The sequence below is a fragment of the Amborella trichopoda genome, chromosome 8 (genome assembly GCF_054954075.1).
Source record: "Amborella trichopoda isolate Santa Cruz 75 chromosome 8, AtrichopodaSantaCruz75HAP2 v2.0, whole genome shotgun sequence".
Classification (NCBI taxonomy): domain Eukaryota; kingdom Viridiplantae; phylum Streptophyta; class Magnoliopsida; order Amborellales; family Amborellaceae; genus Amborella; species Amborella trichopoda.
Genome location: NC_142343.1, coordinates 29,800,955 through 29,824,570, shown reverse-complemented (window position 1 = coordinate 29,824,570; position 23,616 = coordinate 29,800,955). Strand labels below are relative to the sequence as shown.

The following is a 23,616-nucleotide window of genomic DNA, read 5'->3' as shown; positions in this document are numbered from 1 at the left end:
GTTTTGAAGATGAAGGTACAGTTTTACCAGTAAGATTTCTTATGAGATTTGCCATCCGTAGGTTGCGGATAATGACAATCTGGACATTCAGTGGCCTTAGCTTTTTTCCCTAAGCGGCTCTCCTGGCCTTGGCGGTACTTTTCGCATCGGCGTTCACTTGTCTCTTGTCTTAACTCTCGGACCAACTTTCTTGGTGGTCAATCTCACTTAATTTCTTATGGTAGAATGTATCTTTATCTTAACTTATGAGGTAGAAAGAACAGTTTTACAAATTCTACAGTTGTAACTGTTTGCACAGTTCCACTGTGGAATAGTTCTACTGTTGTACTTTGTTTGACAGTGTTTCACTGCTTGGCTCTGATACCACTTTGCGCCAGGATCTACAGCACTGTCATTTGGTTTGTTTTGATGAAGTTTTATTTATTGGATTTTATGTTTCAGGTGTTCAAGTTATTTGGAAACGATTTTCAGGAATTATAACAGGTATGTGAATAGCAAGCTGTTGTAAGTTACTATTGATTGCAATATTTTATAATAATTTAAACAGAATAATATGATTCTTATGAATGGAACTATTGAGATATCCAGTACTATCCATTGGGCGTAACTAGTGTTACCTATCTTAATATTGAACAAGATTTTAAACTGCATAACAGGCATGCATAGAATTTTTACAGAAAATCACACTAGCATCTTATTCATATTCACATCTGCTTACAGGATGAAAACGGGGAGATATTACAGTGGAAAGAAATAAAGATATTACATGAAGACAGGAAATAAAACAGAGGGATAAAACACTTACTGAGCACACAAACAGTAACTGGAAAATAGTTTCCAGTGATGAGGGCAATATGAAGGCAAATCTGTGATATTACAATCACACATAAGTATAGAGTGAGGTAAGAGAGAACCTGGTTCAGCTATGAGGGCGAAGATAGCTTCTAATAGGAATTGTATGAACTGTTGCAGGGGTTCGCACAGGTGTATTTTGGCTGTGAGAAAAGGTTCAGAGTTTTGTAACTGGGTTTCTTGAGGTTTGCAAGGTTCAGGTAACAGGGTTTCTGAGGTTCAAGGTTCAGACAAGATTTCTGAGGTTCAAGGTTCAGACAAGGTTTCTGAGGTTCAAGGTTCAGGTAACAGGTAACAGGGTTTCTCAGCGGTTTCAGGGAGACTCAGAGGCTTCAGGGAGACTCAGAGGCTTGAGGTTTCAGGGAGACTTAGAGGCTTCAGGGAGACTCAGAGGCTTGAGGTTTCAGGGAGACTTAGAGGCTTCAGGGAGACTCAGAGGCTTCGGGATAGGAGAAGAGGAGAGTAGTTAGGCCCTGCTTCGGACAAGGGAGGAGCCTTCCTTTTATAAGGATGGAGGCTTCGAAAGGAATCTTAATATGGACCAGCTGGCAAGCATTAGCAGAAGAAGACAGAAGAGAGAGATGCCTTAGTTAGCAGATGGGGACAAGAAAGAGAGAGCGTCGGCACATCCTGACAAAGGAGAAGGGTCAGGGTGTCGGCAGATGCGACAAGGGAGAGTGTCGGTGGAATACGACAAGAGAGAGAGAGGTGCTAGTGGACAAACCTTACGAGCATAGGGGGATGCTCTTTGTAAAAAAAAAAAAAATTAAAAAAGTAAAGCATCTATGCACAATGGCTCTTTTGGCCTTATTACATTTTGAGTACAGTGTTTGCTGTCTGTGGTGGGACCCTTGTTTGTCCCATATGATATCGTGCTATTGTCGTCATTGCTTTTGGATGGTGATGTCATGGATGATCAATTCATGGTCTCTGGCTGAATTCGTCTGGATCATCCTCTTCCGGATCCGTTTCGTCTGGATCTGTTTCTTCTGAATCCTTCTGACTGAGTTTGAGGTATCTATTGGTGTGTAGTGGAGAGGACTGAACTGTTTCTTCGGAAGATGTGGGTTTTCTTCCTGCTTCAGCAAAGATCTCTTTCATTTGTTTCTCCAGTTCTTCCTTGGAAGCATGTGGGTTGGTTTGAAGCATATTTCGCAGGTAGGTAGGAAAATCAAAAGACGTGTTTGGAGTATTTGGGTTTTCCTGGTATATAGGTGCTTTGGGTGGTATTCTTTTTGGAGTGGCTTTGGTGAGATCCATTTGAAAGATATCCCACCATTTTACAGAGATGGTTTTTCTCAATCTTGGGATGTATGTATAATCAATGGAAGTATTGGGTGATATGGTATAATCCCATTTCATAATCCAAGGGATTTGGTATAAAGCCATAAAGTAAAGGTGAGTGTCAACTGAATTATTGATATTATTGTATTGTATAAATTGCTCCTGCAACTCCTTAAAAGCAGGAGGTAAAATCATAGCAGTTGATCCCCACACGAAATACCAGTTTTGAAACCAAGTGGGGAACCTTTCAAAAATTGGTAGCCGGAATTGTAAATACCAGCTATGAGTATTGTTAGGGTTTTGATAATAGAAAAATTTATGCCAAGCTTATATGTACCCAGCATATTTGAAATACTTATAAGAAAATTCAGGATTTTGTAATTTTTTGCCTTGTGCGGGATTAGAACCCCACTCAGTATAAGGAAGCAATTTCTTTATATGTACTTTGGAATAGGCTATGATTCGGGTATTCTGTTGAAAGTAGTGGACAATAGAGATGGACCCTGTTTCTATTAGAATGGCTTCATAATACTCTCTGGTCTTAACCCCATTGATAGGATTAAGATGGTTTAATAGGTATAATGGTGCAAGCTGGCTTGGGTCCATGTGAACCTGATGTTTATGAATGGTAATGTCCATTAAAAATGCCCTTTCAATGTATTCGGATCTTGGAGTATTGGTAGGAAGAGTGGATTTGGATTGGGCTGGTGAAAATGTAGGAATTGAAGTTCGAGCTTCTGGGTATGTAATTTGATGAACTGGGGATTGAGATGGTGAGCGAATATTCAGGGGTGAGGGTTCCCCTTCATATGGAACTAAATAGTGCATTGATTTGAGATGAAGGTACTCCTTTTAAATCTAGTTGGGATAGTTTTGATATTAATTGATCCATAAGGGATTTATTATTTTCTCCAATGTGGAATTTATTTTTATTTAACTCAGGAGGTGGTTTAAATAATACTGATTTAGGAATGGGAGATATCGTAGGTGTTTCTTTGGATACTATCCTCTCTATCCTTTCAGTTTGCTTTCCAAGAGATTGTAAATATAGGTTTTTATAATTATTCTGTTCTACAATATGAGGTATATATTCTTGTTTTTTATTTATTTCTTTGGGTATGGCTTTGTATGGTGTAGCCACTATATCATAAAAGGATGAGGAATATATAGGCTCATTCTTTTTTGGGATGCCTGCTTTAAGTATGATACTTTTTTCAGGTGGATGTGTACTAGCTGTTGTAGTACCATCAGTACTTATATATGTCTTTTTTTCTATTGTTTGAATTTTTAACCATAGAATAATTTAATTGCGTGGAATTCCAAGCCTTAGATGTGTAACGTAATAATTGTTCTTTGGAATCAATTTTTTGTTTTAATATTCCACCAAGTCCTTTATCCGATGCATCACATTCAATGATTTTGAAAGCAGTGGGATGGGGAAGAGAAAGGCATTCAAGGGTTTTTACCTTATTCTTTATTACCTTTATTGCTTGAGTATGGATGTCAGACCAAGGAGGAGGATTCTTCTTGAGTCTATCATATAATGGTTTAGAATCCAAAGCAAGATTAGGATAGAAATCACTTACATAATTGAGGCATCCTAAAAACCTTTGTAGTTCGGTTTTATCAAGAATCTTATCAGGAAATTTATCAGCAAAAGCTATGGATCTATCTATTGGGATAATTATACACTCGGAGAACTCTCCGCAGAAATATGTGCAGAAGGCTTAGCCCTATGTACCGATATGAAATTAAGAAGACAAATAGATAAACAAAAGCTCACAAAGAAAAAAGAACTTGGAGATTTCTGTGAGCAATTTGGCTATTACTTAGATAGAAAAAATATGCCTGATTATATAAAAAAGAAAAAGAAAAAATACAAAAAAGAAAATATAAAACCAAGAAGAAAAATAAGGACAAAGAATATTATAAAAAGTCAAAAAGAAAATTAATAAATAAATTTTCCCCAAATACAAAGAAAAGGAAAAAAATTACCAGTATGTTATAAGTGTGGTAAAATAGAACATTATAAACACCAATGTAAATTAAAGAAAAAAATAGAGTCATTAAATTTAGATGAGACAATCAAATCAAAATTAAATACTATAATAGCTTATGATTCTTCCTCCTCTACTTCTAGTGAATCTTATATAGAAGATCTAGACAGTAATGATCTTGATTTTATAGAAACAGATAGTTCTTCCACTCAAACCAATACAGAATCATCCGAGGACTGTAGTTGTCCGTTACCTCAGCATAATGTTCATACACTCACTCAGGAAGATAATTTTATTCTGGACATTATAGATAAAATAACTGATCCTGATGAAAAAAGAGCTATCATTACTCAATTTATTAATATTACCAAAAATAAATCAAAATCACCTATTATCAAAAATCCAGATGAATATAATTTCTCTGCTATTATCAAAAGAGTAAGTGATCAACACACTTCTCAAAAAGAACCTACAATCTCTGATCTCAAAAAAGAGATTAAAGAAATAAAAACTGAAATAGTACAATTAAAAGGAAGAATTCAAATATTAGAATTACAACAAATGTCTCAACAAGATTCTGAGACAGACGAAATAGAATTTAACGATTTGATTACTACTAACCCAATAGACCCAATAGACCCAATAGAGACTATTGAATCCTCAAAAGAATTAATAATAACAAAACCTTCAGTTAATTTGATAAATAAAATAGTTGTACAAAAATGGTTTGTCCAAGTCAAAATCATTGTTGCAAAAAACTATAGTTTTGAAACATCAGCCCTTATAGATTCGGGAGCTGATCTCAATTGTATAAATGAAGGACTTGTACCTTCAAAATACTTTGATAAAACTACTCAGATATTAAATACAGCAGATGGCAGTAGATTATTTATCAAATATAAATTATCTAATGCTTCTGTATGTAATAATCACCAATGTATTGATACACCATTTATCATGGTTAAAGGATTAAGCCAATCCGTAATCTTAGGAGTTCCATTCCTAACATTACTTTATCCTATAACCATTGATGAAAAAGGAATTTCATCAACAATTCAAAATATTCCAATACATTTCAAATTCATACAAAAACCTAAATTGAAAGAATTAAATAATGTCAAAAACCAATTACAAGACAAAGAAAAATTTCTTTGTACACTTAAACAGGAAGTTAAATACAAAGTAATTGAAGAGCAAATACAAATGCATTTAATACAACAAAAAATTCAATCAATACAAAACCAAATAGAAACATCAATCTGTAGTGACCATCCTAATGCTTTTTGGGACAGAAAAAAGCATAGTATAAGTTTACCATATGAACCAAACTTCAATGAAAATCAAATCCCTACAAAAGCTAGGCCAATACAAATGAATACTGTTCTATTAGAACTATGTCGAAAAGAAATAGCAGAACTCCTACAAAGAAAGCTCATAAGACCAAGTTCTTCACCTTGGAGCTGTGCAGCTTTTTATGTCAATAAAAATGCTGAAAAAGAAAGAGGAGTTCCTAGACTGGTTATCAATTATAAGCCATTAAACAAAGTTTTACAATGGATAAGATATCCAATTCCAAATAAAAAAGATTTATTAGACAAAGTTGCTCAAGCTTGTATATTTTCAAATTTTGATATGAAATCAGGATATTGGCAAATCCAGATTCAGGAACAAGATAAATACAAGACTGCATTCAATGTACCCTTTGGACAATACGAATGGAATGTAATGCCTTTCGGTTTAAAAAATGCACCATCAGAATTCCAAAAAATCATGAACGATGTATTCAACTCTTATTACCATTTCATGATAGTATATATTGATGATGTCTTAATATTATATATATATATATATATATATATATATATATATATATATATATATATATATATATATATATATATATATATATATATATATATATATATATATATATATATATATATATATATATATATATATATATATATATATATGGTTTCTTATTTTTCATCTAATATGATTGCATTTAATTTTTTTCTAACTTTGCACGTATTTTTATAAGGGCCTACTTTTCCACATTTATAACAGATGGGTATCTTTTTCTTTCCCTTTTTAAATTGATCTTTTGGAAAAAAAATTTTAATATATTTTTCTTTTTTCTTTCTCTTATATAATTTTCTTTCCTTTTTATCTGGTCTATATTTCTTATGTTTATGAGATTTTTCTTTACTTTGTTCTATGCTATAGCCAAATTGTTGACAGAAATCACCTAATTCTTTTTTACCTGCCATATTCTGTTTATCTAATTGTTTTTTTAATTTCCTATCTGTGCAAAGTGCTAATCTTTCAGCACATATTTCTGCTGATAATTCTCCTAAAGTATAATTAGAATATTGTATATTTCCACCATGTTTATTTTTAAACATCAGACATTAGCCTTTACAGAATCAAATACTCCACATATTCAGAGAATAGCATATGATAAAGGATAGAAACCTGCTACTGCTAGACCTTACCATCATAGACCCACACCGGTTGATATTCAATTTGAAAAAGATTTAATATCTCTTACAACTTCCTACTCAAGAAGATCAATAGTGAACTGGAATATTGATGGCATGGCTGAAACCCAAATATTAGATATTATGAAACATATGACAATGTATGCTTTAACTTGCAAAATGATTGGTAACCAAGACCAAGAAGTAGCCAAAGCCATAGTGTGTGGATTTACTGACTGGTTAAGAGGTTGGTAGGATTTTCACCTCCCTGAAACCCTAAAAAATCAAATATTAACCAATATTTGTTAATAGACCGTTAAAATGAACACAATCAAGATATCATCTATTCTGAAAGTGATGCTGTTAATACTCTCATTTATACTATAGCACTTCACTTTGTGGGGAGTACTGCATTAATGGAAGCTCGATCTGGAGATTTACTTTCCAATTTAAGATGCCTAACTTTATCTCATTATAAATGGTATAAGGATGTTTTCTTTTCTAGACTTTTAACACGAGAAGAAAGTCACCTCGACCATTCGAAAGAAAAATTTGTTGTTGGTTTACCATACTTATTTGCCGAAAAGGTCAGAATTAGATTAAAAAATAAACATGGTGGAAATATACAATATTCTAATTATACTTTAGGAGAATTATCAGCAGAAATAAGTGCTGAAGGATTAGCCCTTTGCATAGATATGAAATTAAAGAAACAATTAGATAAACAGAATATGACAGGTAAAAAAGAATTAGGTGATTTTCGTCAACAATTTGGTTATAGCATAGAACAAAGTAAAGAAAAATCTCATAAACATAAGAAATATAGACCAGATAAGAAGGAAAGAAAATTATATAAGAGAAAGAAAAAAAAAAAATATATTAAAATTGTTTTTCCAAAAGATCAATATGAAAAGGGAAAGAAAAAGATACCCATCTGTTATAAATGTGGAAAAGTAGGCCATTATAAAAATACATGTAAAGTTAGACAAAAACTAAATGCAATCATATTAGATGAAAAAATAAGAAACCAAATATATGATATCATCTAATTAGATAAAAAAGAATCTACATCAAGTTCAGACGATGATAGTAGTAGTGATATGTCTCTCATAGGACAAATAGAAGATGAAAATATTCTAATTTCAAGCTCTTCTGATATGGAATGTTCTTGTAATATGATATCTTGTAATATATTATCAAAAGAAGATTCATTAATTTTAAATCTCATAGACAGGATAAATAGCCCTAATGAAAAAAGAGAAATCTTAACCCAGTTTATTAACCTTGCAAAAAATAAACCTAAAACTACCTTTTAACTAAAACCCCCAGATGAATATAATTTTTCTGATATAATAAAGAGAATAAGCCAAAAAGAAAATATACAAAAAGAACCTACTATAGCTGAACTAAAACAAGAAGTCAATGAAGTAAAATAGAAATAAATCATCTCAAAAATAGAATTAAAATATTGGAATTACAGAATGCGGTTAATGAAGAAATAACTGATTCAGATGAAATTGAATTCACCCAATTAGTAGAAACACCTAAGTCATCACGAACAAAAATAGAAGAAATAGACACGAATACATCTGTAAATATACTAAACAAAGTAATAACTCAAAAGTGGTTTGTGTTAGTTAAAATTATTATTAATCAAGAATATGAGTTTCATTCAATAGCCCACATAGATTCAGGAGCTGATTTAAACTGTATTAATGAAGGATTAATACCTACAAAATATTTTGATAAACTACTCAAATATTAAATACAGTTAATGGTAGTAGACTATTTATAAAATATAAATTATCCAATGCTGTAGTATATAATAAAGAACACTGTTTTTCTACACCTTTCATTATGGTAAAAGGACTGAGTCAATCAGTAATACTAGGAGTCCCATTTCTTACTCTGCTATATCCAATACTAATAACTCATACAGGAATAAAAACTTCCATAGCTGGAAATAAAATTATATTTGAATTTAGAGATAAACCCAAACTTAAAGAAATTAATAATGTCAAAACAATTATCCAAAATAAAGAAGCATTTTTGTACTCATTAAAAGAAGAAATTCTTTATAAAAATACTTAAGAAGCACTACAAAAAGAAGAAATACAAAACCAAATTAAACAAATTAAACAAAAAATTGAACAAGAAATATGTAGTGAAATACCAAATGCTTTCTGGACCAGAAAAAAACATATTGTAGGATTGCCATATGAAAATGGATTTGAAGAATCAAACATACCAACTAAGCCAAGACCTGTCTAAATGAATTCTACTTTATTAGAAACTTGTCAAAATGAAATAAAAGAAGTATTAGCTAAAAACTTAATAAGACAAAGTACATCTCCTTGGAGCTGTGCTGCATTTTATGTCAATAAAAATGCTGAAAAAGAAAAAGGATTACCAAGATTAGTTATAAATTATAAACCATTAAATAAAGTTCTTCAATGGATACGATATCCAATCCCAAATAAAAAAGATTTATAGATAATTAGCCAAGGCTACAAGCTTTTCTAAATTCGATTTAAAATCAGGATACTGGCAAATACAAATTAAAGAAGAAGACAAATATAAAACTGCATTTAATGTTCCATTCGGACAATACGAATGAAATGTAATGCCATTTGGACTAAAAAATGCTCCATCAGAATTTCAAAAAAATTATGAATGAAGTATTCAATCCTTATTACAAATTCATGATTGTCTATATTGATGATGTTTTAGTATTCTATGAAAATATAGATCAACACTTTAAACATATTAATGTTTTTACCAATGCAGTAAAACATGCAGAATTAGTTCTCTGCAAAAAAGATTAATCTATGCCAAACTAAAATAAGATTTCTAGGACATCATATTCATTATGGGACAATTATTCCAATAGAAAGATCTATTCAATTTGCTGACAAATTTCCACATATTATATTAGATAAAACTAAATTACAAAGATTCTTAGGATGTCTAAATTATATTGTAGTTTTTTATGGAAATCTAGCAGTCGATGCTAAACCATTATATGATAGGCTTAAAAAGAATCCCCCAAAATGGATAAATGAACATACTCAAGCTGTAAAAACGATTAAACTTTACGCAAAAGAATTACCCTGTTTAACTTTAGCTCATCCTAAATACTTTCAAAATAATTGAATGTGATGCCTCTGATTTAGGGTTAGGAGGAATATTAAAACAATGACTCAAAAATACTGAACAATTAGTATGATATACGTCTAAAGCATGGAATTCTACTCAACAAAATTATTCTATTGTTAAAAAAGAACTTCTTGCTATTGTACATTGAGTCACTAAATTCCAAAGCGACATATTAAATACTCATTTTCTTATTCGAACTGATTGTAAGGCTGCAAAAGATATTCTTAAAAAAGATGTGCAAAACTTGGTTTCGAAACAAATCTTTGCTCGTTGGCAGGCCATTTTATCATCCTTCGATTTTTCTATTGAACATTTAAAAGGTTCTGCTAACCATCTTCCTGATTTTTTCACCCGTGAATTTTTACAGGGAGGGCAACACTGACCATTTTGATCCACCAGAATTATCATTACCATTAATATTATTCAATAAGAATAGAGCCATTGAGAATCAGATCATGAATACTAATACTATATTTTAACGCCAAGATCTACTCTGCTAAATTTAAGACCTATCCTATTAAATCTAAGACTTAAACTATTCTTGCATAGCCAAAATATAGTAATAATAGGACTATTATGAGTATGAAAGCAGGGGCTATATCTATTATTAACCAAGTAGAATAAGTGGTTTCATAAATCTTAATACTAAACACAATGCGAACTAACATAATAACCTTATACAAATTTTATAATAACATCTTTATACAAACTATCTATAACGTACTAACATACTGTGTATAGACAGAGCTTAACATACTGTTTACAGGAGTAAAGAAACTTACAATCACAACATACTGTGTATAGATAAGAAAAACTTACAGTGTACAAATGCAGAAACTACAAAAAGACTTCCACTCGGGTGGACAGTGGCTTGGTAGAGCCTTGTAGTTACAATCACACATCACACATACTAAATCTAATTTTTACAAGAGAAGAGAAAGAAGAAGAGAAGACAGGAGAAGAGGGATCTTCTGATGGTCTTGGTAACTCCTGGGGATTCTCCGATTGCTTTGCAAATGAGGAGAGTCCTCGTATATATAGACTTCGGACTCCACTGAGGAATTAATTGGAATGCATTCCGGACTTCAATTTGTTTGGATGGATGACTATAGGCAGTACGGCGAGATTCGCGTCGAGGATGGATGGCGACAGGTGGTACGACAAGATTCGTTGAAGGGCGAAGTGGTTGGTGGCTTCTATTGCGTGGAAAGCTGATTGGACGGCTAATGCACGAATGGTCTTCAAAAGGTAAGGGAATCTTCTCTTTAACTGTTCAAGTTTTGTCTTGTACCGGTGGAGAATGGTGACTAGGCATTTATTATCACATCGATGTCGGTGGAGAATGATGACTGGGCATTTATTGTCATGTCAGAAGGCATCTTGAGTCACTTCAAAGACATCTTTGGTCTTATCATGGCAGCTTTGGCATCTTTGGTCATATCAAAGGCATATTTGGTCATATCACATGTAAAGGTGTATATGCTGTATCACTATTATGGGTTTAGTACAATAATTGTTTTTGCGACATGTCATGGGCCTATTGGTCTTCCTCTGTAGTGGATTGGTTATCAGTGGGATCTGTTTCTTGGTCTTCCTCTGGTGGCTTGAGGATTTTGTTTCTTCATTTGAGATTTATATTCAGACAGATTATTTAGGTTAAAATAAGAAGGTTGAAAACCAGAGGGTTGGAAACCAGTTGGGACTTGTTTAAGTATAATATGCCCTGGGTCTAAATTGTGATGGACAAAGACGTCCGACCACTTCACAGCAATCTGCTTTCCCAAACATGGGATATATTCATAATTGTTTATATTGTTATCAGATATAGCAAAGGACCATCTGAGTATCCAAGGTATTTGATATAAAGTAACAAAATATAAATGATAATTTATCTTGGGATTCTTCCCATTATGTTCAATAAATTTCTCTTGAGATATTTGTAAGGTGTCTGGCATTATTTGAGATAGAGAACCCCATATTGTGAACCAATTTAAAAACCAATTGGGAAACAGTTCGGTTACTACCATTTTGAATTGGAGGAACCATGTATGATAATTATATTGGTTTTGGATAGTAAGTATGCGATGCCAGACATCAATATAATCAGAGTATCGGTAATGTTTATTTGGGAAATCAGAAGATTGTAATTTTCTGGATCGTGAAGGGTTCGAACCCCATTCACTAAAATTCAATATTTTTCATATCTGCATTTTTTAATATGATATAATCTTTGAATTCTTATGATAATAATGAGTTAAATATATAGAGCCTGTCTCAAGTAAAATCATTTCAAACCACTCCCTGGTTTTTATACCATTAGAGGGGTTCAAGTTATTGCACAGGTAATATTTTGCTACAGTATTTGGGTCTTCTGAAGCATGTATATTTTCAATAATAGCTTCTACAATAAAAGAAATATTTTCATATGGAGATTTGTCTGAGGTTGTAGGTTTCCTAATGGTTGGAGACTGTATGAATAATGGGGTTTGAGGAGATAGTGGTGCTTGGCTAGAATATTGTGGATAGTTTAAAGGACTATTTGGGATACTAGGTGAGTATGGGTTCAGACTTCTCTGAGAAGATTGTACAGGCACAATATCTAATGATGTTTCCATAGGGGTTTTCCCTTTGGATTGTATAGTATTAATATTCATGATCTGATTCTCAATGGCTCTATTCTTATTGAATAATATTAATGGTAATGATAATTCTGGTGGATCAAAATAGTCAGTGTTGCCCTCCCTGCAAAAATTCACGGGTGAGAAAATCAGGAAGATGGTTAGCAGAACCTTTTAAATGTTCAATAGAAAAATTGAAGGAGGATAAAATGGCCTGCCAACGGGCAAAGATTTGTTTCGAAACCAAGTTTTACACATCTTTTTCAAGAATATCTTTTGCAGCTTTACAATCAGTTCGAATAAGAAAATGAGTATTTAATATATCGCTTTGGAATTAGTGACGCAATGTACAATAGCAATAAGTTCTTTTTTAACAGTAGAATAATTTTGTTGAGTAGAATTCCATGCTTTAGACATATATCGTACTAATTGTTCAGTATTATTGAGTTGTTGTTTTAATATTCCTCCTAACCCTAATTCAGAGGCATCACATTCAATTATTTTGAAAGTATTAAGATGAGCTAAAGTTAAACAGGGTAATTCCTTTGCCTTAAGTTTATCGTTTTTACTGCTTGAGAATGTTCAATTATCCATTTTGGGGGATTCTTTTTAAGCCTATCATATAATGGTTTAGCATCGACTGCTAGACTTTTATAAAAATCTATAATATAATTTAGACATCCTAAGAATCTTTGTAATTTAGTTTTATCTAATATAATATTTGGAAATTTGTTAGCAAATTGAATAGATCTTTCTATTGGAATAATTGTCCATTAATGAAATATGATGTCCTAGAAATCTTATTTTAGTTTGGCATAGATTAATCTTTTTTGCAGAGACAACTAATCCTATATGTTTTACTGCATTGGTAAAAACATTAATATGTTTAAAGTGTTGATCTATATTTTCAGAAAATACTAAAACATCATCAATATAGACAATCATGAATTTGTAATAAGGATTAAATACTTCATTCATAATTTTTTGAAATTCTGACAGAGCATTTTTAGTCCAAATGGTATTACATTCCACTCGTATTGTCCGAATGGAACATTAAATGTAGTTTTATATTTGTCTTCTTCTTTAATTTGTATTTGCCAGTATCCTGATTTTAAGTCGAATTTAGGAAAGATTGTAGCCTTGGCTAATCTATCTAATAAATCTTTTTTATTTGAGATTGGATATCGTATCCATTGAAGAACTTTATTTAATGGTTTATAATTTATAACTAATCTTGGTACACCACTTTTTTTTTCAGCATTTTTATTGACATAAAATACAGCACAGCTCCAAGGAGATGTATTTGGTCTTATTAAGTTTTTAGCTAATAATTCTTTTATTTCATTTTGACAAGTTTCTAATAAAGTAGAATTCATTTGGACAGGTCTTGCCTTAGTTAGTATGTTTGATTCTTCAAATCCATTTTCATATGGCAATCCTACAATATATTTTTTCCTGGTCCAGAAAGCATTTGGTATTTCACTACATATTTCTTGTTCAATTTATTGTTTAATTTGGTTTTGTATTTCTTCTTCTTGTAGTGCTTCTTCAATATTTCTATAAAGAAGTTCTTCTTTTAATGAGTACAAAAATGCTTCTTTATTTTGGATAATTGTTTTGATATTATTAGTTTCTTTAAGTTTGGGTTTATCTATAAATCCAAATGTGATTTTATTTCCAGCTATGGAGGTTTCTATTTCTGTATGAGTTATTAGTATTGGATATAGCAGAGTAAGAAATGAGACTCATAGTATTACTGATTGACCATAATGAAAGGTGTAGGAAAATAATGTTCTTTATTACATACTACAGCATTGGAAAATTTATATTTTATAAATAGTCTACTACCATCAGCTGTATTTGATATTTGAGTAGTTTTATCAAAATATTTTGGAGGTACTAATCATTCATTAATACAGTTTAAATCAGCTTCTGAATCTATGAGGGCTATTGAATGAAACTCATATTCTTGATTAATAATAATTTTAACTATCACAAACCACTTTTGAGTTATTACTTTGTTTACTATATTTACAGATGTATTCGTGTCTATTTCTTCTATTTTTGTTCCTGATGACTCAGGTGTTTCTACTAATTGGGTGAATTCAATTTTATCTGAATCAGTTATTTTTCCATTAACCTCATTCTGTAATTCTAATATTTTAATTCTATTTTTGAGATGATTTATTTCTATTTTTACTTCATTGACTTCTTGTTTTAGTTTAGCTATAGTAGGTTCTTTTTGTATGTTTTCTTTTTGGCTTATTCTCTTCATTATATCAGAAAAATTATATTCATCTTAGGATTTTAGTAAAAAAGTAGTTTTAGGTTTATTTTTTGTAAGGTTAATAAACTGGGTTAAGATTTCTCTTTTTTCATCAGGGTTATTTATCCTGTTTATGAGATCTAAAATTAATGAATCATCTTTTGATAACATATTACAAGATATCATATTACAAGAACATTCCATATCAGAAGAGCTTGAAATTAGAATATTTCCATCTTCTATTTGTCTTATGAGAGACATATCACTACTACTATCATCGTCTGAACTTGATGTAGATTCTTCTTTATTTAATTGGATGATATCATATATTTGGTTTCTTATTTTTTCATCTAATATGATTGCATTTAGTTTTTTTCTAACTTTGCATGTATTTTTATAATGGCCTACTTTTCCACATTTATAACAGATGTGTATCTTTTTCTTTCCCTTTTTATATTAATCTTTTGGAAACAAAATTTTAATATATTTTTCTTTTTTCTTTCTCTTATATAATTTTCTTTCCTTCTTATCTGGTCTATATTTCTTATGTTTGTGAGATTTTTCTTTACTTTGTTCTATGCTATAACCAAATTGTTGACAGAAATCACCTAATTCTTTTTTACCTGTCATTTTCTGTTTATCTAATTGTTTCTTTAATTTCATATATGTGCAAAGGGCTAATTCTTTAGCACATATTTCTGCTGATAATTCTCCTAAAGTATAATTAGAATATTGTATATTTCCACCATGTTTATTTTTTAATCTAGTTCTGACCTTTTCGGCAAATAAGTATGGTAAACCAGCCACAAATTTTTCTTTCCAATGGTCGAGGTGACTATCTTCTCGTGTTAAGAGTCTAGAAAAGAAAACATCCTTGTACCATTTATAATGAGATAAAGTTGGGCATCTTAAATTGGAAAGTAAATCTTCAGATAGAGCTTCCATTAATGCAGTACTCCCCACAAAGTGAAGTGTTATAGTATAAATGAGAATATTAACAACGTTACTTTCAGAATATAGAGGATATCTTGATTGCGTTCATTTTTAACGGTCCATTGACGAGTATTGGTTAATATTTGATTTTTTAGGGTTTCAGGGAGGTGAAAATCCCACCAGCCTCTTAACCAGCCAGTAAATCCACACACTATAGCTTTGGCCACTTCTTGGTCTTGATTACCAACCATTTTACAAGCTGAAGCATACATTGTCATATGTTTCATAGTATCTAATATTTAGGGTTCAGTCATGCCATCAATATTCCAGTTCACTATTAATCTTCCTGAGTAGGAAATTGTATGAGATATTAAATCTTCTTCAAATTGAATATCAACTGGTGTGGGTCTATGATGGTAAGGTCTAGCAGTAGCAGGTTTCCATCTTTTACCATATGCTATTCTATGAATATGTGGAGTATTTGATTCAGTAAAGGCTAATGTCTGATGTTCAATAATATCTTCTATTACTGGTACTTCTTATTGAAGGGTTAAAGTAGAAGATTCTGGTATTAATTTAGTTTTTGCTTTTATATCTAAATCAGCTAGTTTTGATATATTGGTTTCTCCTATATGGAATTTATTTTTATTTATTTCAGGAGGGGGTTTAAACAATAAAGTTTTTTGAGGTTTTGGCATAGGATTTGATCTAATCATATTTTCTATTCTTAGAGTTTATTTTTCCTATAGATTGCATACAAAAATTAGTATAATTATTTTGTTCAATAATACGAGGGATTAATTCGGTTCGATGAACGATTTCTCCAGTTGTCATTTTATAAGGAGTAGCTCTTGTTTCAGATACAAGTGAACTTTCCCCTTCTTTACTGGATCCTTTTATGATAACGCTTCTTTCTGGAGGATGTATACTGGTTATACTAGTTTCTTCTATTGTCTGATATGCGGTATATTGATTTTCTAAAGTATTATTTTATTTTTCTCAAAATCTGGAATTTCAACATTTCTTTCTAATAATGTTCTTCGTAACCATGTAAAAAATCCTTTACTACATGTTTTTGTTTTATATAACTTATTATATCTTTTATGGAAATTCTATTAATCTAGGTTGAAATCTTTTTAAATACCATTTTTGTATATCTTTATTTTATTTGGAAAGATAATCTTGTTCTATCCATTGTTTCGATACTCTTTGAGTGAGGGTTGAAATATGAAAATCCATTTATGTATCAAAAATGTCTGGTTTAGTTTTTAATGTAGGTTGATATTGTGGAATTACTATATTATCTTTTGTTCTCAATAAACTTTGTATTTTTGGATTCATTCGACTTGAGGTAGAATGTCTAGATGATTCACCAATGGATATGGGTAATTCATTTATATTATTTGATAATATAGATTGGCAGAATATACTTGTATCATCCCTTATTATTTGATTAGGAAATTGAATATCTATTTTCCCATCCTGATGTTCTATTATTCTATCGAGAATATTTCTATTAGGTGCTTTTAATGATGATTTTCATTTTCTATCTTCCATGATTAAGGTAATTTAATATCTGACCATTGTATAGTTTTAGAAATTATTACATTTGATTTTCAATATTTGTTTGGAAGAAAGTAGTTTTTCCCTTGGTATCCATTTGGACATAATGTATCCATTACTTTATAATATATTCTGTATACAAAAGCAATATTTTGGGATTCTGGTAACATATCAAAACCTTGAGTTTTAAGATTTAATGATAATACTTTTAATATATTCGGATCAGTTAATGATATAGAATAATCTGGAAAACAATTGAAATAGATTGGTCCACTACATAGACTTGATTCTATCATTCCTAATAGGGAATCAGAAAACTTATTATGCCTATTATCTCTTAAACATACTAAGATGGAATTATGTAATCCTAACCTTGTTAAGGGTTTAATAGCTACTTGGATTAATCCTATGTGTAAATAATTATAATTTTTGGTTTTATGTACCTGTATTATTTTATCTGATAATAATTGAAAGTTTTCTTGATTACTAATTACTGATAGGGTTTGTTCTACAGTTTTTATAGCATAACCTACTTTTAATTCAAAAGTTCCTTTCCTATATATATCTGAAATAGGTATTTTAGGTATGTTCCAATTTGTTATTTGTTTTTCTATATTGTCTATTACAACTTCTTCTTTGTTTTTATTCAAGGAGTATTTATAGTAGGTGATAGTACTCTATGAGGTAGAAACACTACTGATATTTACCATTGGAGAAAGTTGGTCCGATAGTTGAGGCTAAAGAGCACCCAGTCGAGAGACCGTTATGAATTTATAGATAAACCCAAACTTAAAGAAATTAATAATGTCAAAACAGTTATCCAAAATAAAGAAGCATTTTTGTACTCATTAAAAGAAAAAATTCTTTATAGAAATACTTAAGAAGCACTACAAAAAGAAGAAATACAAAACCAAATTAAACAAAAAATTGAACAAGAAATATGTAGTGAAATACCAAATGCTTTCTGGACCAGGAAAAAACATATTGAAGGATTGCCATATGAAAATGGATTTGAAGAATCAAACATACCAACTAAGGCAAGACCTGTCCAATTGAATTCTACTTTATTAGAAACTTGTCAAAATGAAATAAAAGAATTATTAGCTAAAAACTTAATAAGACCAAGTACATCTCCTTGGAGCTGTGCTGCATTTTATATCAATAAAAATACTGAAAAAGAAAGAGGTGTACCAAGATTAGTTATAAATTATAAACCATTAAATAAAGTTCTTCAATGGATACGATATCCAATTCCAAATAAAAAAGATTTATTAGATAGATTAGCCAAGGCTACAATCTTTTCTAAATTCGACTTAAAATCAGGATACTGGCAAATACAAATTAAAGAAGAAGACAAATATAAAACTGCATTTAATGTTCTATTCGGACAATACGAGTGGAATGTAATGCCATTTGGACTAAAAAATGCTCCATCAGAATTTCAAAAAATTATGAATGAAGTATTTAATCCTTATTACAAATTCATGATTGTCTATATTGATGATGTTTTAGTATTATCTGAAAATATAGATCAACACTTTAAACATATTAATGTTTTTACCAATGCAGTAAAACATGCAGGATTAGTTGTCTCTGCAAAAAAGATTAATCTATGCCAAACTAAAATAATAATAATATATATATATATATATATATATATATATATATATATATATATATATATATATATATATATATATATATATATCAGCAATGATTTTATGCAACGGTTGTATCAAAGTATAATGCAACCACATTTCTAGAAAACTTTGTTTTTGGCATTTGTATGACTCCAAATTTTACACACCCATTCTCTCAATCCTCATAATCAATCTTATGGGAAAAAAATAATTAATTTGCACCCTATATATGGTCAAAATTAGTACCCTTCAACAATGAAACTCGACCATCTAATCAGTGAATTTCAAGATCTAGGCCTTGACAAATTCAAAATCACTTTTTTCCTTTTTAGCATTGTTAATCTAATGATGATCACACTATATAAAATTTGGAAATAAAAATTCCTTTTGAGGCCTATATCTAACATTCTCACTAAAATGGACAGTTTATATTAATTGGGCTAGAAAAATACTTTTTAAAACGTTTTTTTCTAAATTTTTTTTTTTTTGTGTGATTATTCGTTAAAATGAAAAGAGTATACATCTAAAAAATTGTGTCAAACAAATATCTCTAACATGGTTTTTTTAATGTGGTTGCATTATATTACGATACAACCGCTGCATGAAATACTTGCTATATGGTTGCATTATATTATGATACAATCGTTATATGAAATAATTCTTACATATATATAATTTTTTTGTATTGTCACATAAAATAGGAAAAATTACATAAATATCCATTTTAGTTTCCATTATTACTAAAATATTGAATACTTTATTTTCTTACTTATGGGAAAGCTTTCTATGCTTTTCCTACAGCATAGAAGTTATATCCTTCCTTTTATCCAACCGTCCATTTTGAATGGAGGGCAAAAATTGCCCCAATCACAATGTCATGTCTCTACACTATTTTATTTTTAATTTTTTTTTATAAACTATTTTGACACCATATTTTGGATGTCCATTCCTCTATTAAACTCACACTAGCAAAAAATATAAAAAAATTATTTTTAATAAAATAAAATGATCAAAATACCACTGAAAGATTCAAGGCGTATCTTGATCATTATATTTTATTGAAAATTATTTTTAACATTTTTTTATAGGTGCGTCCCAATGAGAAGATAGGACGTACCAAATTTCATATTCATACAATTTTCATTAAAAAAAACTAAAAATAAAATACTTGAGATATTAGATCTAAGATCAAATGGTTAGTGACTCTCTTGATCAAAATTGAATGGCTGGATGGTAGGGGAGGATAGAACTTCTGTAGGGGAACATAGAAACCTTTCTCATTACTCATATGTATGTTTTTTGGACTCCATAATTATTTTTTTAAAAAAGACGAAACTACTTAAAAACTGAAATCAAACAAATTTTGATATTTAAAAAACAAAAAATTTTAAAATTTAGGTTTTTCAAGAATGGAAAACTTTAAAATTTCTATATTTCATAGCCTGATTTCTTTATTTCTTGTTATTGAAAAACTGAAAAATACAAACCCTTCTCAAAACCTTCCGCAACAAAATAGCCTATCAGAGAATCACAAATTTCAGGAGAGGAACTACGAGAGAGATATCTGTTGAGCTATGACTACTACAAGAATTCATGCCCTCAAGCTGAGTTCGTCATCTGTGACACTATTAGCAAGCTCGCTCGAAACCAATCTAATGTCCCTGTGGTTCTCTTGCGCCTTGCCTTCCATAACTGCTTTGTTGAGGTCTCTCTATGTAATAAACTCTCATCTGTCTTTTAATGGTTCTTGGATTGTTTCTCTCTTCATCCATGTTTCTTTGGAAGGTTTTCTTCAGGTAATTTGTTGTAGTTTCTCAAATTCATGGTTTCTCTCTTTTCTGCTTCTAATTGAATATATGGTTTCTCTGTTTTCTGCCTCTAATTGAATCGAAGGTAGTTTCTTGTAGTTTCTCAAATTCATGGTTTCTTTGTTTTCTGCCTCTAATTGAATCTAAGTTCTTCTTTTTTTCTTTGGGAACAGTTCTCTGTATTCTAGTTTTATTTGTTTCTTGGGATATTTCTCTCTTCACTCAATTTAATGAGATGGTTTTCTCTCTCTTCACTCAATTTCATGGGATGGTTCCACGAGACTTCTCTCTCATCACATCAAGAATAATATCAACTTCATAAAAAAAGCAAACCCAAAAGAGCAAATGGCATATATCGACCTTAAAATTGAAATGAATGTAATGGCCAACAAATGCTCAGATATGAAACAAGTTCTCAAAACGATAAAAAAAAAGGAAAAAGAAACAAGTTCTCAATACTTTAAATTTTTGGTAAAATAATGAAAATCTACAATGCAATATCCCTAAGTTTTGAAAACCTAAAAAACTATATTTTTAAAAAGATTATGGGAATTTGTTTAGATTGTTTTAAGGCTGGGTTGGCCGAACCGGCCTCTCCACTGATCCATAGCGTCGATTATCTGATTTGGACTGGTTTCTTAGACGACCGATTCCCCCAAACAATCTAGGTATTCAAATATTATCTTCAATTAAGCTCAAATTTGGGGAAGGTATACTTCTAATATTATGTAAAAAAATATTATAAAATATAAATAAAAGTAAATAAAAATAACCAAAATACTAGAACTTTTTTTAAAATTTACAAGTATTTGGGTCATTTTATTTATTTTAAAATATTTTTTTAATTTTTAAGAATGTGAGATGGCAAAAAAATATGAACATCCCAAATTTAGGCTTAATCTGATGTATAAAAAAGAAAAGAAAATTAAAATATAATACATGCTCTAAAAAAGTAGCACAAACATAAAACATGTAGGACTATTTTTATTTTAGTAGCAAAATGTTATTTTTTGTAAATTTCTTAATAATTTTTAACTGAAAGTATTTATATTTTGGGACATTTTGCCAAAAGTTTTGAGTTTCTTGTATGAAACCTTCGAATTGCTAAAAACATAGAACAAGATGGTTCAAAATTCAAACCACCCAAAATACAAAAAACTTAAGTGTTTAGGTATTTCAAAAGTCTAACTTTCAAATAGCCCAAGTTTCTTATATGAAACCTTCGAATTGCTAAAAACATAGAACAACTACAATTGGTTAGTTCAAAATTCAAACCACCCAAAATACAAAAACTTAAGTGTTTAGGTATTTCAAAAGTCCAACTTTCAAATAGCCCAAACAGTTAGTCTTTTGCGTCTAGAGCAGTTTGGAATTCAAACATTTGAATTGCCGAAACAACTTTTTTTATTTTTTGTTTAGGCCAATTCAAAAGCAATACTTTTGAACTGCCTAAACACTTTCTTTTTTTTCTTGGACGATTTGTAAGTTGGATTTCAAATTCTCTAAACACCCATTTTTTTTTGTGTGTTTCACGTAGTTTGAAAGTTCGGCTCTGTAGTTTGAAAGTTCGGCTCGGGTGTTACATTTTTCATAAAGCTTAGGCCTTATGCCAACTTTTTTGATTCATTATTACTAAGATTTTCCCCAAAAAAGTAGGATGAAATGGTGAACACCTAAGAAGATAAATAAATTAATAATTTTGATTCAGCCACTAACTTGTAGTGATTGGGTGGCAAAAAAGATTAAAGGCCGCCTTCTTGACCAACCAAAAATTAAAACAAAAGACATTGTAAAGGATGTCCAACGTGATCACGGGGTCAGGCTTTCCTATATGCAAGCTTGGCGAGGAAAAGAGGTTGCTAGAGAGATGAAAGATGGATCACATGAACAACAATACCATGAGCTCCCTCTGTATATTGAGAGGATCAGAAGAACCAATCCGAGAATCGAAGTTCGCGTCCATACAAATGAAGGCAGGTTCAAACGACTATTCATTGCCTATCGTCCATGCATTATGGGGTTTGTCAATGGATGTAGGCCACTAATTGGTATTGATGGAACATTCCTAAAAGGAAAGTATCAAGGTATTTTATTGTACGCTCTCACGGTAGATGCAAATACTATGCTCTTCCCATTGGCATTTGTAGTGGTTGAGAAGGAGAATTATCAGAATTGGTATTGGTTCTTAAGTATATTAAGTGAGCTCTTAAATGGGTCCCCTAATTTATCTGCCTTAACCATTATATCATATCGACAAAAAAGCTTGCCAGAAGCAATAGAAAAATGCTTTCCAACATGTTTTCCATTATTTTGCATGCGACATATGAGAGAGAACTTTGAGGGCTTTATGAAGAGGTCAGCAAATACTGAAGTATTGCATATGCTGTTTTGGATGGCTACTCGTAAAACGACCATTGGTGGGTCTGAAAAAATAATGTTTGATATATAGTGTGCCGATCTAGAAGCATATGATTGAATTAAGAATATTCCACTCAAATTTTGAGCAGATGCCTATTTTCCAGGGTCTAGATACAGCTATCTTACATCAAACATGGCCGAGTCTTTCAATGCTTGGATTTTATCGGCTCGAGAGAAGCCGATCATTACAATGTATGAAGAAATAATGATACAGTTGATGACCAGGTTTGAAGAGAAGAGAGAATTAGGTAATACTTGAAGTAGCATGTTCGTACCGAAGGCCTAAGAATTACTTGACACGCGAAAGATGAAAGCTCGATTTTTGCAAAAAGTTGTATCCGCAATGGACACGCTTTTTGAGATCCACTATCTTGGGATGAAGTACGTTGTCGATTTAATGCAATGGACATGCAGTTGTAGAAAATGACAACTCAGTGGCATTCCGTGTGCCCATGCTATTGCGGCCATTAACCATATGCATATGGATCCTACTGTGTACTGTCTTAAGCATTTTACAGTGGAATACTTTAGAAGGACATTTGAAATTCCCTTTGCACCTGTCTTGGATGATATTGAGTTGACAGGCATTTACAACCGGACA

General features: G+C 30.9%; 1 long non-coding RNA gene across 1 annotated transcript; it reads left to right on the top strand.

Moving 5' to 3' along the window:
- LOC148781004 (uncharacterized) lies at positions 1–1,649 on the top strand. The gene is made up of 2 exons (XR_016061087.1): positions 1–483; positions 721–1,649. It is a non-coding gene; the product is annotated as an uncharacterized LOC148781004 (long non-coding RNA).
- Positions 1,650–23,616: the final 21,967 nt, after the last annotated feature.